Source organism: Cherax quadricarinatus, chromosome 63 (genome assembly GCF_038502225.1).
Source record: "Cherax quadricarinatus isolate ZL_2023a chromosome 63, ASM3850222v1, whole genome shotgun sequence".
NCBI classification, from domain to species: Eukaryota; Metazoa; Arthropoda; class Malacostraca; order Decapoda; family Parastacidae; genus Cherax; species Cherax quadricarinatus.
The window spans coordinates 6972400-6988142 of record NC_091354.1 but is presented as its reverse complement, the minus strand read 5'-3'; the positions used below and the strand labels follow the sequence as shown (position 1 = coordinate 6988142).

Here is a 15743-nt window from a genome sequence, read left to right as displayed (position 1 = left end):
CAAAATATTTCTACAATCCTTTTTTTCACACTCTGAATTATACATGTACCCTTTATCCCTCTACGCTATCTTTTTAATATCTATGTTCCTAATTCTCGACTTAATACTCACACTGACTCCAGCTTTCTCCTCCTCCTCCTATTCCTCTACCTTCTTCTCCTCCTCCTCCTCCTCCTTCCCCTCCTTCTCCTCGCTAGAAGACGTAAAGGCCTCGCCTCTCACCGATCCAGAAATGTAGGTATCAATATACTATGATGCATTCCTTTTTTATTTAATTTATAGACAAATTTCTTTCAATTTAGACTCATCAGTTCTCCAGGAACTTTCTTTCCTCATCAGTTCTGTTATTCACTCATTTTCATGCGTTCATTTTCACTCACATATGCTCTCAGATATGTAAGTAAATTATCACTTTTATTCTTTTTTCTTTTAAAAAACCTGCAGTCTTTAGTTTTTTATAGTTCGTACTCTCATCGACTTGCTCTTTTATATTTTTTCTATGTTTATTTTCAAATTTCATATTTTAGTCATCCTTCCAAACTCTTCCTCCAACTTCGGCAATTTCTTTTCTGTAGCTTAAAAACAGAACTGCATCATGAGCAAAGAGTATCTTTGGCAAATACCACTCTGTTTGACGGTCACTATTTTTCAAGACAAAACACACAAACACACACACACACAGGAGCAGAATCTCGACCCCTACAACCACAGTTAGGTGAGTATACACACACACACACACACACACACACACACACACACACACACACACACACACACACACACGTGAAACAAGTGTCATAATTCATTTGTTTAGTTAATTTCGATTTGAGACCAGAATAAGCAGTCGCCTCACAACCAAAGGGTTCCAGGTTCGAATCAGGGCAGGGTGAGATCACCACCAAATTCTGTTACACCTGTTACCCCTATTCACATAACTGCATTGTTGTGGGTCGCATCATGTGGAATGACTAAAAGCTTAGCGAGAGGGATTTCGATAAGCCAAAGGGGGTTTCCTATTCCCGATTCGGGTATCCCATATACACTTAAATGTGATTGGCAACCTGTGTTCGATTCCTCTACTGCCTCTTGAAGTGTTACTTATATTCCATATGTGCTCACTTTATAGCATAATATATGACAAGTCAATCTATGAAATATTTTTGAGCTGAGTATAAATTTGTTTTTCAGTTGTTTCTGACTGAATATGTGTGTCTTTTTTGCCAAATGGACTGCAATCATCCAGTTGTATAAAGTATTGCAGAATAAAAGAGACCAAAGACACTTTACAAAATTTCTCACTACTCCAGTACAACCATCTTAGTGCCGGAGCCTCAACCATCCACTTAAACAATCAACTAGACTAAATAACCTGGCTTAAAAAAAAACAGCGTGAACATATGTGGTTCGTGAACTATATGTGGAGTGCTTCAGTGGCGTCATACATGTAATGAGCGCCTTTACCCAAGTAATATGGATAATCTTGCTCCATTATAGCAGTCTGAGGCTGCTTCACAGACACTACAAAGGTACTCCATACTCATTAGAGGTCTTTGCACCGCGTGTGTTCACCCAGGATCAGACACTGTTCAGTGAGTTAATCTTCAGAAAAATACCTCACATGACCTGACCCTCACTTCTTCTAACCTTGAAAGTTCGTCTAGTTGTCACTATCAATCCCATGTACACACACACACACACACACACACATATATATATATATATATATATATATATATATATATATATATATATATATATATATATATATATATATATATATATATATATATATATATATATATATATATACATATATATATATATATATATATATATATATATATATATATATATATATATATATATTATTATTATTATTATTATTATTATTATTATTATTATTATCACACTGGCCGATTCCCACCAAGGCAGGGTGGCCCGAAAAAGAAAAACTTTCACCATCATTCACTCCATGGTGAAAGTTTATATATATATATATATATATAAATATATATATATATATATATATATATATATATATATATATATATATATATATATATATATATATATATACATATATATATATATATATATATATATATATATATATATATATATATATATATATATATATGAATATATATGTATATATATATATATATATATATATATATAAATATATATATATATATATAAATATATATATATATATATATATATATATATATATATATATATATATATATATATATATATATATATATATATATATATATATATATATATATATATATATATATATATATATGTCGTGCCAAATACGTAAAACTGGTCAATTAGCAAGAACTCTTTTAAAATTAAGCCCTTTCTGATTTTTTTTTTTTTTTTTTTTTTTTTTCTTTTTACACAGGGTTTGACAAGGTTAAGGATCCCTAGCTTTATTGACAAGCTATTTACAGATTAAGGATTCCTAACTTTATTGACAAGCTAAGAGCTGTTACCTACATCAGCTCATTTGAAAGCATTTTTATTGTTATGAGACATACAAGTAGGGAACAGGATGAAGTTGGAGCCATCTGTGGGCCAGCATTTTCATTTGATCAAGTGACTTTATCTCGTTGACATCATTATGCTGTACGAATGTGTTCCATACTCGAATCATCCTGGGTATATATGATCTCAGATGGAGTGATGTTCTGGAGAAGGGTACAGCCAGAGTGAAGTTGCTGCTTTCTGCCCGTCTTGTGGCATAAAAGCTTGTTTCACGCTGTCCTCGAAGTGGATCCAAGTGTGGTACTTTGACAATATTGGCCTTGTACATAACAGTAAGGCCGCCCACATCCCTCCTGTGTTGAAGGCTCTGCTGAAATGACAGGTCTATCCAGGATGGGTCCAGGCGAGAGATGAGACGTCTTGCTCTGTTCTCTACTCTGTCAAGCAGTCGCAGATGAGAGGGGGGGGCGGGCAAACCAAGAAAGTGGAGCATACTCAAGGTGTGAGCGTACTTGTGCCTCGTATAGAATCTTGTAACCCCTACTGTCAAGCAGATGCGAGATACAGAGAAGTGCTGTAAGCTTCCTGGCTGCCATGTTTGCAAGATTTACAACATGGTTCTTCATGGTTAGTTTGGAGTCAAATTTCACCCCAAGGACATCAACTTCTTCTCCAGGTGCCAGCACCCTCCCATTCATCCTTACTACTGCACCAGCATTACCCTCATGGTGCCTAGAGGCCATCATCATTTGTTTAAAGATAAATTTTTTTCATTATTGTTAATGCAAAAATTTTTAATTTTGCACCAAAAGAATCTTAGAAAACTTACCTAACCTTATTATAATAAGAACAATTTATTTTAGCCTAACCCAACTAAATATATTTTAGATTTGTTTACAATAATTTAATACTAAACAAACACAGTGAAATATATTTTTTTCGTTAGGTTCAGAATGATTTTGGCGAAATTATTGCATACACAAATTTTCACTTGTCCTATATGGCAAGATGAGCGTTGCTATTTAAGCCAAGATCGCAAGTTCTGCCTATTCGGCACGACATATATATATATATATATATATATATATATATATATATATATATATATATATATATATATATATATATATATATATATATATATATATATATATATATATATATATATATATGGCTTAATATTTTTCAAATAATAAAGTAAATTATTAGTTAATGTATTCCTTAACAAGTCTTTTTGCATTTAGAGAGATGCAACGCAATTGGCTTCAGTGAACTTAGCAAGACGCTCAATGCTCAACAGAGAGGTTAATTAAAATGTTCCCTTGACTTTTATGTCCCCGACGTCTCTGGCAGCAGGGCTTTAAAGTGCCCTCATCTTAATGCGCCCGCTCCAAATTTTCTTCAGAACGCTAAGGAATCTGAATATAAGAAAAAGGTACCCCCTCCCCCCCAAAAAAAAAAATACACACACACTGCTAATGATATTCTGACATGATAGTGCCGGTGATATTTTCTCCAAAAAGTTATGACTTGGATACGCGACCCAGAACTCTAATGCTGCAGTAATGAGGTGTAAACAATAAAGGTCTGGCTGTCTCTTAAAGCTTGTCTCGCTCGGGCAGGAAATGCGCCCACTGAGGGTGATGTACCCTGACACAGACTACCTTGCCTCCAGGTCAGCCGCTGTGGGTTTAACCCATGTATTCAAATTACACTCAAATTTATTACCATGGGCAATGGTGCATTCAAATTAAATCGTAGCTCGGATTAGCAGTTTTTTCCTTTAATCCGAAAACCCAGTGGTGGTGGAAGTAATAATGTGAATAAATCTTTCGTTCTAATAAGTTAGTTGAAATGTACTAAGAATCAAGAATTAGACATGTGCAACTTCTGGTTATCTTTATTACAGACGTTTCACCATCCATTGGATAGCGAAACGTCTACAATAAAGACAACCAGATGTTGAAATGTGTCTAATTCTTCACTTTATCAACCTTATATACTATACATGCATACTAAAAATCCCAGTATTATTTAGGTTTAACAAGTAATTGCGTTGTCGGAGAGTTAAAGCCACCGTAATTAAGTCTGGGCAGTCAGCCTTTAAAATAAAGGCATTGAACATTGTATTGATGCTGGTATCAGCTACAAGTCGTGGTGTAAGTGGGAGTCAGGACAGAGGCTTCACCACCGCTTGTTGACGGCACACAGCCACACCTACCAACACAAACCTCCGGGAAGCCTTGACGAGTGTAAGACACGAGTTTCACGATGTTAATAGTTTACGGTAAAGACAACTTGATGAATGAGAGACATGTGGAGCAGTTGAGTGTTTTTATTATCGTGGCTACGCGCCTGAATACCTTATATAAAGGCTCTGGGACTGATTTCCTTATTTCAAACCACGGCACGGGTGGGGTTTGAACCCATGGCGAGTGAGTCGCAAAACTCCAAGCCACTTTTACGACTCACTCGCCATGGGTTCGAACCTCACCCGTACAGTGGTTTGCTTGCAGTCGTGTTATTACGATGTCGTGAATCTTCATAATTTATTTCTACAGTGTTCCGGTGTATTATCTTCGTAATGAATTGAAAAGCCACTCATTATCGAAAATTTTCAGAGTAAAAATGCCTATGTATTGCCCATGTTTCTTATTCATTAAAGACTCAGATTTAAATAAACAATACAAGACATGTGTTTTCCACAACTTATTCAGGTACACAAGGATTTAGGAAATTGATAAATAAAAATTCCTAAGTATTGATCATGTGTCTAATTTGTCAACTTGTCGGTTCTCTGAACCATTTATCTACATTTAGGTAATTGTTTCATGTCTTATTATGATATTCGCTAATCTGGGGATGAAAATAGGAAGGTAAAGAGCTCTTGTTCAGTTTCATTAGTAGCTAAATAGGGAAGAGGAGGATAACAGGTAATGACAACCAATTTTTACCTGATTAAATCGTCGACAGTCGCGGGGTAAAGAGGCAGGATGAAAATATAAGCTTTAGTTTCTGCAGAATATGGAGTGTGTGTGTGTGTGTGTGTGTGTGTGTGTGTGTGTGTGTGTGTGTGTGTCACTGGTACTCCGCTGCCAGTCGTCTCCCGGATTATTTTATGAAAAACTTTCACCGGAACTCTGGTAAACAGTCTGTGGCGTCAAGAAGAGACACAAGGACAGAGCGAGCTTTAGTGACATCGCTTCACTCTGTGTAGAGCGTTATAAAGTCACGACTTGAAAAAGCTCTGCACTCAGCGAGAAGATGACGCAATTAAAGCTTGCTCTGCTCTTGCGTGTTGCTTTCATGATTATCATCAGTACGTTCTTTTATACTACAAGGTAGCTAGTTTTATGCTTTTATTATCCAACCTCATACTCGTGTTGTGGGCGGTAGTTAAAAGATTACAGAGGTAAATAATGGGTCCAGGGACTTGGTCCCTGGAATCCTGCGTCTCCTGAACCGTATCGGTCGCCAATATTTCATACAGCTTAGTTTCACATTCAGTCAACACGATTCTAGAATACGTATATTCGCAAGCCAAGACAACAGTTCATAAATGTTTACATTGAAGCCTTAGAATTCATGGCTTCAAATCAAGAAATATAAATAATAGAAGTCCCAAGGTTATGTTATAACTTTATACACAAATAACCCTTAGGACGAAGTTTCGAAGCAACTTGGACCATTGTTTCGGTCAAGGTATTGTGCCTTTTTGTTCTCAATTCAATATTATTCATTGCTGGAAAGATCTCCTTTAGATTATGTTTCTCAGTTCTGGACTCCATATTACGGAATGAACGTATATGCGCTGGAAACGTACAGAATATAACAAGGTAAATATGCTGTAGCAGCAACCTTTCCTACGAAAATATTATGAAAGCACTGAATTTACTCTCTTTGGAAAGTGGTAAAATTAGGTGAGACTGTGAAACAAGAATTTCAATGAAAAACCTGAATAAATAAAGGGGATATAAATATAGAACTGGAAATATGTAACCAAGACATGACTGGAATGGACTGATCCAGGTTGAATCATTTTAGATTTTTAAAGGCTATAGGAAAGCACTGGTTTGGAATGAGAGTCTTACATGAGTCAAACTGGCCAAGAGTCGCCAGTGAAGGGAATATCATCGACAAGTTTAGAACAGGTTTAGAACGGGTTGAACAGAAGCATAAGTAGGAGAAGTTATCTGTGAGGAAGACCTGTCTAGAACATAGGCCAGTAGGCCTAGTGTACCACTTTCCTCATTATTTGGTATCAGTTAGAAATACATGATATGGTTTATTGTTTTTTTTAATAGAATAAAAGAAATGGAGAAGTAATTTGAGGTGACTGACCTCTCAGCCTTGACAGAAAGTGCTCAGTCCTTCAGCATGATTTAAATTAACCTTCAGTGTATGTGCTCTAAGTAATTTGTAAAACAACCAATGTGAAAAAATAGTGAAATTCCAAGTGCTTTCGTGATTTCTCACATTATCACAGTTCCTTGATAATGTGAGAAACCACGAAAGCGCTTGAAATTTCACCAATATTTTACAGTGGTTGTTCTGCACACAGTGAGATCAACTATTTACTGTGATCTTATTGTAGCACTAAGTAATATTCACCTATTAATGTATATAAACTGACAGGATGTTTTCCTCCGAACGTTTCGTATACTCGTTTCATATATCCATTGGCAACATAGGATATATACACTCGAACATATTTTTAACCTCGTATATACCCATTAGGAACATACGACAACATGTTTATTTTTAATGTTGTCAGTGGGCAGGACGGGAACATTAACCTGGTGCAGAGCCTCATAAAGGCTGCCTCTTTCCAATTACGTTAAATAATTCCGTCGTAAACAAAGAGTTTAATGTTTAATATATACTAATTTATTCATAGTTTTCCCGTACTTTTGTCATTCCCTTGAGAGTATATGTTAGGTAAGATTCCAAAATTACGCGATGTAAGGAGTGTTGCCTAGCATTTCGCGGTATCGTGCAACTTCGCGTAGATTTGTGTAATATGACGTAGCATTAAGTAGTATTACGCTGAATTACGCAGTGTTAAGCAGTGTTGTGCAACATTTCGCAACATTACCCAGTGCTAGGCAATATTACAATACTTTATAAAATATTACTTAGTTTTACGCAATATAACGCAAGATTGAGCAATATTACAGTGTATACAGAGTAAATACGAATAACAAACTTCCAGAGATCTACGCCCATCCATGTGCATAAGCTTTTACGAATTGAATGAGACACAAAATGTATATAAGCTTTTACGAATTGAATGAGACACAAAATGTATATAAGCTTTTACGAATTGAATGAGACACAAAATGTATATAAGCTTTTACGAATTGAATGAGACACAAAATGTATATAAGCTTTTACGAATTGAATGAGACACAAAATGTATATAAGCTTTTACGAATTGAATGAGACACAAAATGTATATAAGCTTTTACGAATTGAATGAGACACAAAATGTATATAAGCTTTTACGAATTGAATGAGACACAAAATGTATATAAGCTTTTACGAATTGAATGAGACACAAAATGTATATAAGCTTTTACGAATTGAATGAGACACAAAATGTATATAAGCTTTCACGAATTGAATGAGACACAAAATGTATATAAGCTTTTACGAATTGAATGAAACAAAATTTATATAAGCTTTTACGAATTGAATGAAACACAAAATGTATATAAGCTTTTACGAATTGAATGAGACACAAAATGTATATAAGCATTCACGAATTGAATGAGACACAAAATGTATATAAGCTCTTACGAATTGAATGAGACACAAAATAAGTAAAATAAGTGAATAATTCACTGGAAATAAGTGAGCAATACATCAGTGTTGTTGTAATAACAAAGTTACTGTTGTCTAAGCCAGCAGCTGCCGCCGCGGATATATTATTTAATTAACTTTCTGCCTACGGATGTTCTTGTCATTATGTTTTTTTGGAGCTTCACTCATTGTTTTATCGTTTCTTTAGTTTATAGCTTTCCCATTATAAAATATTATTGTTGGCGAGCGCTGATATATTCATTAAGGGCATGGGAGGGTATACGTAGGTATACTTGTGTGTACTCACCAAGTTGAGGTTGCGGGGGTCGAGTCCTAGCTCCTGGCCCCGCCTCTTCACTGGTCGCTACTAGGTCACTCTCCCTGAACCGTGAGCTTTATCATACCTGTATGTGTGTGTGTGTGTGTGTGTGTGTGTGTGTGTGTGTACTCACCTAGTTGAGGTTGCAGGGGTCGAGTCCTAGCTCCTGGCCCCGCCTCTTCACTGGTCGCTACTAGGTCACTCTCCCTGAACCGTGAGCTTTATCATACCTGTGTGTGTGTGTGTGTGTGTGTGTGTGTGTGTGTGTGTGTGTGTGTGTGTGTGTACTCACCTAGTTGAGGTTGCGGGGGTCGAGTCCAAGCTCCTGGCCCCGCCTCTTCACTGGTCGCTACTAGGTCACTCTCCCTGAACCGTGAGCTTTATCATACCTGTGTGTGTGTGTGTGTGTGTGTGTGTACTCACCTAGTTGAGGTTGCGGGGGTCGAGTCCAAGCTCCTGGCCCCGCCTCTTCACTGGTCGCTACTAGGTCACTCTCCCTGAACCGTGAGCTTTATCATACCTGTGTGTGTGTGTGTGTGTGTGTGTGTGTGTGTGTGTGTACTCACCTAGTTGAGGTTGCAGGGGTCGAGTCCTAGCTCCTGGCCCCGCCTCTTCACTGGTCGCTACTAGGTCACTCTCCCTGAACCGTGAGCTTTATCATACTTGTGTGTGTGTGTGTGTGTGTGTGTACTCACCTAGTTGAGGTTGCGGGGGTCGAGTCCAAGCTCCTGGCTCCGCCTCTTCACTGGTCGCTACTAGGTCACTCTCCCTGAATCGTGAGCTTTATCATACCTCTGCTTAAAGCTATGTATGGATCCTGCCTCCACTACATCGCTTCCCAAACTATTCCACTTACTGACTACTCTGTGGCTGAAGAAATACTTCCTAACATCCCTGTGATTCATCTGTGTCTTCAACTTCCAACTGTGTCCCCTTGTTGCTGTGTCCAATCTCTGGAACATCCTGTCTTTGTCCACCTTGTCAATTCCTCTCAGCATTTTGTATGTCGTTATCATGTCCCCCCTATCTCTCCTGTCCTCCAGTGTCGTCAGGTCGATTTCCTTTAACCTCTCCTCGTAGGACATACCCCTTAGCTCTGGGACTAGTCTTGTTGCAAACCTTTGCACTTTCTCTAGTTTTTTACGTGCTTGGCTAGGTGTGGGTTCCAAACTGGTGCCGCATGCTCCAATATGGGCCTAACGTACACGGTGTACAGGGTCCTGAACGATTCCTTATTAAGATGTCGGAATGCTGTTCTGAGGTTTGCTAGGCGCCCATATGCTGCAGCAGTTATTTGGTTGATGTGCGCTTCAGGAGATGTGCCTGGTGTTATACTCACCCCAAGATCTTTTTCCTTGAGTGAGGTTTGTAGTCTCTGGCCCCCCTAGACTGTACTCCGTCTGCGGTCTTCTTTGCCCTTCCCCAATCTTTATGACTTTGCACTTGGTGGGGTTGAACTCCAGGAGCCAATTGCTAGACCAGGTCTGCAGCCTGTCCAGATCCCTTTGTAGTTCTGCCTGGTCTTCGATCGAATGAATTCTTCTCATCAACTTCACGTCATCTGCAAACAGGGACACTTCGGATTCTATTCCTTCCGTCATGTCGTTCACAAATACCAGAAACAGCACTGGTCCTAGGACTTACCCCTGTGGGACCCCGCTGGTCACAGGCGCCCACTCTGACACCTCGCCACGTACCATGACTCGCTGTTGTCTTCCTGACAAATATTCCCTGATCCATTGTAGTGCCTTCCCTGTTATCCCTGCTTGGTCCCCCAGTTTTTGCACTAATCTCTTGTGTGGAACTGTGTCAAACGCCTTCTTGCAGTCCAAGAAAATGCAATCCACCCACCCCTCTCTCTCTTGTCTTACTGCTGTCACCATGTCATAAAACTTCAGTAAGTTTGTGACAGAATTTCCCGTCCCTGAAACCATGTTGGCTGCTGTTGATGAGATCATTCCTTTCTAGGTGTTCCACCACTCTTCTCCTGATAATCTTCTCCATGTCTTTGCATACTATACATGTCAGTGACACTGGTCTGTAGTTTAGTGCTTCATGTCTGTCTCCTTTTTTAAAGATTGGGACTACATTTGCTGTCTTCCATGCCTCAGGCAATCTCCCTGTTTCGATAGATGTAATGAATATTGTTGTTAGGGGTACACATAGCGCCTCTGTTCCCACTCAAGACCCATGGAGAGATGTTATCCGGCCCCATTGCCTTTGAGGTATCTAGCTCGTTCAGAAGCCTCTTCACTTCTTCCTCGGTTGTGTGTACTGTGTCCAGCACTTGGTGGTGTACTCCACCTCTCCGTCTTTCTGGAGCCTCTTCTGTCTCCTCTCTGAACACTTCTTTGAATCTCTTGTTGAGTTCCTCACATACTTCGCGATCATTTCTTGCTGTCTCTCCTCCTTCCTTCCTTAGCCTAATTACCTAGTCCTTGACTGTAGTTTTCCTCCTGATGTGGCTGTATAACAGCTTCGGGTCAGATCTGGCTTTCGCTGCTATGTCGTTTTCATATTGTCGTTGGGCCTCCCTTCTTATCTGTGCATATTCATTTCTGGCTCTACGACTGCTCTCCTTATTCTCCTGGGTTCTTTGTGTGTGTGTGTGTGTGTGTGTGTGTGTGTGTGTGTGTGTGTGTGTGTGTGTGTGTGTGTGTGTGTGTGTGTGTGTGTGTGTGTGTGTGTGTGGGCCTGTGTTTGTGTGTGTGTGTGTGTGTGTGTGTGTGTGTGTGTGTGTGTGTGTGTGTGTGTGTGTGTGTGTGTGTGTGTGTGTGTGTGTGTGTTTGTGTGTGGGTGCGTGGGTGTGTGGGTGTTTGTGTGCATGTAATTACTAATCGTTATTACCTCTTTCTATGTACTGGATATACAGCTGTTGTACCAGTTACCTGAGCACCAGCTGTTGTACCAGTTACCTGAGCACCAGCTGTTGTACCAGTTACCAGAGCATCAGCTTTTGTACCAGTTACCAGAGCACCAACTGTTGCACCAGTTACCAGAGCACCAACTGTTGCACCAGTTACCAGAGCACCAGCTGTTGTACCAGTTACCAGAGCACCAGCTGTTGTACCAGTTACCAGAGCACCAGCTGTTGTACCAGTTACCAGAGCACCAGCTGTTGTACCAGTTACCAGAGCACCAGCTGTTGTACCAGTTACCAGAGCACCAGCTGTTGTACCAGTTACCAGAGCACCAGCTGTTGTACCAGTTACCAGAGCACCAGCTGTTGTACCAGTTACCAGAGCACCAGCTGTTGTACCAGTTACCAGAGCACCAGCTGTTGTACCAGTTACCAGAGCACCAGCTGTTGTACCAATTACCAGAGCACCAGCTGTTGTACCAGTTACCAGAGCACCAGCTGTTGCACCAGTTACCAGAGCACCAGCTGTTGTACCAGTTACCAGAGCACCAGCTGTTGTACCAGTTACCAGAGCACCAGCTGTTGTACCAGTTACCAGAGCACCAGCTGTTGTACCAGTTACCAGAGCACCAGCTGTTGCACCAGTTACCAGAGCACCAGCTGTTGTACCAGTTACCAGAGCACCAGCTGTTGCACCAGTTACCAGAGCACCTGCTGTTGTACCAGTTACCAGAGCACCAGCTGTTGTACCAGTTACCAGAGCACCAGCTGTTGTACCAGTTACCAGAGCACCAGCTGTTGTACCAGTTACCAGAGCACCAGCTGTTGTACCAGTTACCAGAGCACCAGCTGTTGTACCAGTTACCAGAGCACCAGCTGTTGTACCAGTTACCAGAGCACCAGCTGTTGTACCAGTTACCAGAGCACCAGCTGTTGCACCAGTTACCAGAGCACCAGCTGTTGCACCAGTTACCAGAGCACCAGCTGTTGTACCAGTTACCAGAGCACCAGCTGTTGTACCAGTTACCAGAGCACCAGCTGTTGTACCAGTTACCAGAGCACCAGCTGTTGTACCAGTTACCAGAGCACCAGCTGTTGTACCAGTTACCAGAGCACCAGCTGTTGTACCAGTTACCAGAGCACCAGCTGTTGCACCAGTTACCAGAGCACCAGCTGTTGTACCAGTTACCAGAGCACCAGCTGTTGTACCAGTTACCAGAGCACCAGCTGTTGCACCAGTTACCAGAGCATCAGCTGTTGTACCAGTTACCAGAGCACCAGCTGTTGTACCAGTTACCAGAGCACCAGCTGTTGTACCAGTTACCAGAGCACCAGCTGTTGTACCAGTTACCAGAGCACCAGCTGTTGCACCAGTTACCAGAGTATCAGCTGTTGCACCAGTTACCAGAGCACCAGCTGTTGTACCAGTTACCAGAGCACCAGCTGTTGCACCAGTTATCAGAGCATCAGCTGTTGTACCAGTTACCAGAGCACCAGCTGTTGTACCAGTTACCAGAGCACCAGCTGTTGTACCAGTTACCAGAGCATCAGCTGTTGTACCAGTTACCAGAGCACCAGCTGTTGTACCAGTTACCAGAGCACCAGCTGTTGCACCAGTTACCAGAGCACCAGCTGTTGTACCAGTTACCAGAGCACCAGCTGTTGCACCAGTTACCAGAGCACCAGCTGTTGTACCAGTTACCAGAGCACCAGCTGTTGCACCAGTTACCAGAGCACCAGCTGTTGTACCAGTTACCAGAGCACCAGCTGTTGTACCAGTTACCAGAGCATCAGCTGTTGTACCAGTTACCAGAGCACCAGCTGTTGCACCAGTTACCAGAGCACCAGCTGTTGTACCAGTTACCAGAGCACCAGCTGTTGTACCAGTTACCAGAGCAGCAGCTGTTGTACCAGTTACCAGAGCACCAGCTGTTGTACCAGTTACCAGAGCACCAGCTGTTGTTCCAGTTACCAGAGCACCAGCTGTTGTACCAGTTACCAGAGCACCAGCTGTTGTATCAGTTACCAGAGCACCAGCTGTTGTACCAGTTACCAGAGCACCAGCTGTTGTACCAGTTACCAGAGCACCAGCTGTTGTACCAGTTACCAGAGCACCAGCTGTTGTACCAGTTACCAGAGCACCAGCTGTTGTACCAGTTACCAGAGCACCAGCTGTTGTACCAGTTACCAGAGCACCAGCTGTTGTACCAGTTACCAGAGCACCAGCTGTTGTACCAGTTACCAGAGCACCAACTGTTGCACCAGTTACCAGAGCACCAGCTGTTGTACCAGTTACCAGAGCACCAGCTGTTGCACCAGTTACCAGAGCACCAGCTGTTGTACCAGTTACCAGAGCACCAGCTGTTGTACCAGTTACGAGAGCACCAGCTGTTGTACCAGTTACCAGAGCACCAGCTGTTGTACCAGTTACCAGAGCATCAGCTGTTGTACCAGTTACCAGAGCACCAACTGTTGCACCAGTTACCAGAGCACCAGCTGTTGTACCAGTTACCAGAGCACCAGCTGTTGTACCAGTTACCAGAGCACCAGCTGTTGTACCAGTTACCAGAGCACCAGCTGTTGTACCAGTTACCAGAGCACCAGCTGTTGCACCAGTTACCAGAGCACCAGCTGTTGCACCAGTTACCAGAGCACCAGCTGTTGCACCAGTTACCAGAGCACCAGCTGTTGTACCAGTTACCAGAGCACCAGCTGTTGCACCAGTTACCAGAGCACCAGCTGTTGCACCAGTTACCAGAGCACCAGCTGTTGTACCAGTTACCAGAGCACCAGCTGTTGTACCAGTTACTACTTCCTCTTACAATGCATTTGAAGCGAATTTTCATTTTATAATCCCTTCCGCTTCACTTTCCTCATTTGACAACTATGGCTTATTATCACTGCTGCTTACAGTGAAAAAAAATCTGCTTTATCTTCTCTTTTATGTCCTTTCAACGAACTTATGTGTGGTTATGTCTCCTCTTTATTTCTTTTCAGCCACGGTACGCCTCTTTGATGCCTTCATCCTTTGTCTGCAACTCGTATTTTTTAAGCTCTGATATTCGTTTTTTGGGCCACACAACCACAACATATTGTATATGAGTTTCTTATGGGTTCATATTTATGATCCTATGGTGGAAATTTGTTGAATAATTACCCTTAAATCACTCTCTCTCTCTCTGATTCACTCAAGATTTTGTCATGCACTTTTATTTTCTTCAGGCGGTCTCATTTCGTTTTCTCCCATTGTCATTACATTTTCCTTATCTACATTAAATTCCGTTAGCTATTAATCACTCAAAGTGGCCAATTTATCCGGACCATCTTGTAAAGATTTACAGTCATTTCTTTCGTTTATTATACAATAAGTTTTTTCCATCATATAGTTTGCTATTTCTTACTGGGGCAAGTGTAGCTCCTTGTGGCACCCCGCTGATGACATCTGATTACTTAGAAATTTTTCGTAGTATTGCTATTCGCATTTTCCTCTCCAGCAAAACGGCTCTCATCCATTGTTATAATTTACCTTAATCCTCATTATGAAGTTTCATATCATTCTTTCATATGGAATTCTAGGTAAATACAATGTGCCCAATAATTGAAACATACAACTTCGAAGATCGAAAACCAAAACTGTATAACAGACTGCGTATTTTTATTCTGTAGATGTTAAATCGCCTTTTTTCTAATGGGTTTCCAATATTTCTCCAACACTTGTCCACGTCTTTCTATATACAGATTGGCATTATTTGTGCCATCTTTCATCTACCTACTAATTTGACTTCCTGTAGTGAAATCTTAAAAAAAAATCCAGAGTGGATAGTATAAGTCAGCACATTCTTTTAAACCCCATAGAGCCATACCATCTGATCTTTTAAACCCCATAGAGCCATACCATCTGATCTTTTAAACCCCTTAGAGCCATACCATCTTATCATTTAAATCCCATAGAGCCATACCATCTGATCTTTAAAACCCCATAGAGCCATACCATCTGATCTTTAAAATCCCATAGAGCCATACCATCTGATCTTTTAAACCCCATAGAGCCATACCATCTGATCTTTTAAACCCCATAGAGCCATACCATCTTATCATTTAAATCCCACAGAGCCATACCATCTGATCTTTAAAACCCCATAGAGCCATACCACCTGATCTTTAAAACCCCATAGAGCCATACCATCTGATCTTTAAAACCCCATAGAGCCATACCATCTGATCTTTAAAACCCCATAGAGCCATACCATCTGATCTTTAAAACCC

General features: G+C 40.9%; 1 protein-coding gene across 2 annotated transcripts in view; it reads left to right on the top strand.

Annotated features, from left to right (window-relative positions):
- The window catches only part of LOC138854587 (sodium/potassium/calcium exchanger Nckx30C-like), a 472208-nt gene that overhangs the window by 340298 nt on the left and 116167 nt on the right, over positions 1-15743 (top strand). The gene's annotated exons all lie outside the window — the stretch shown is intronic.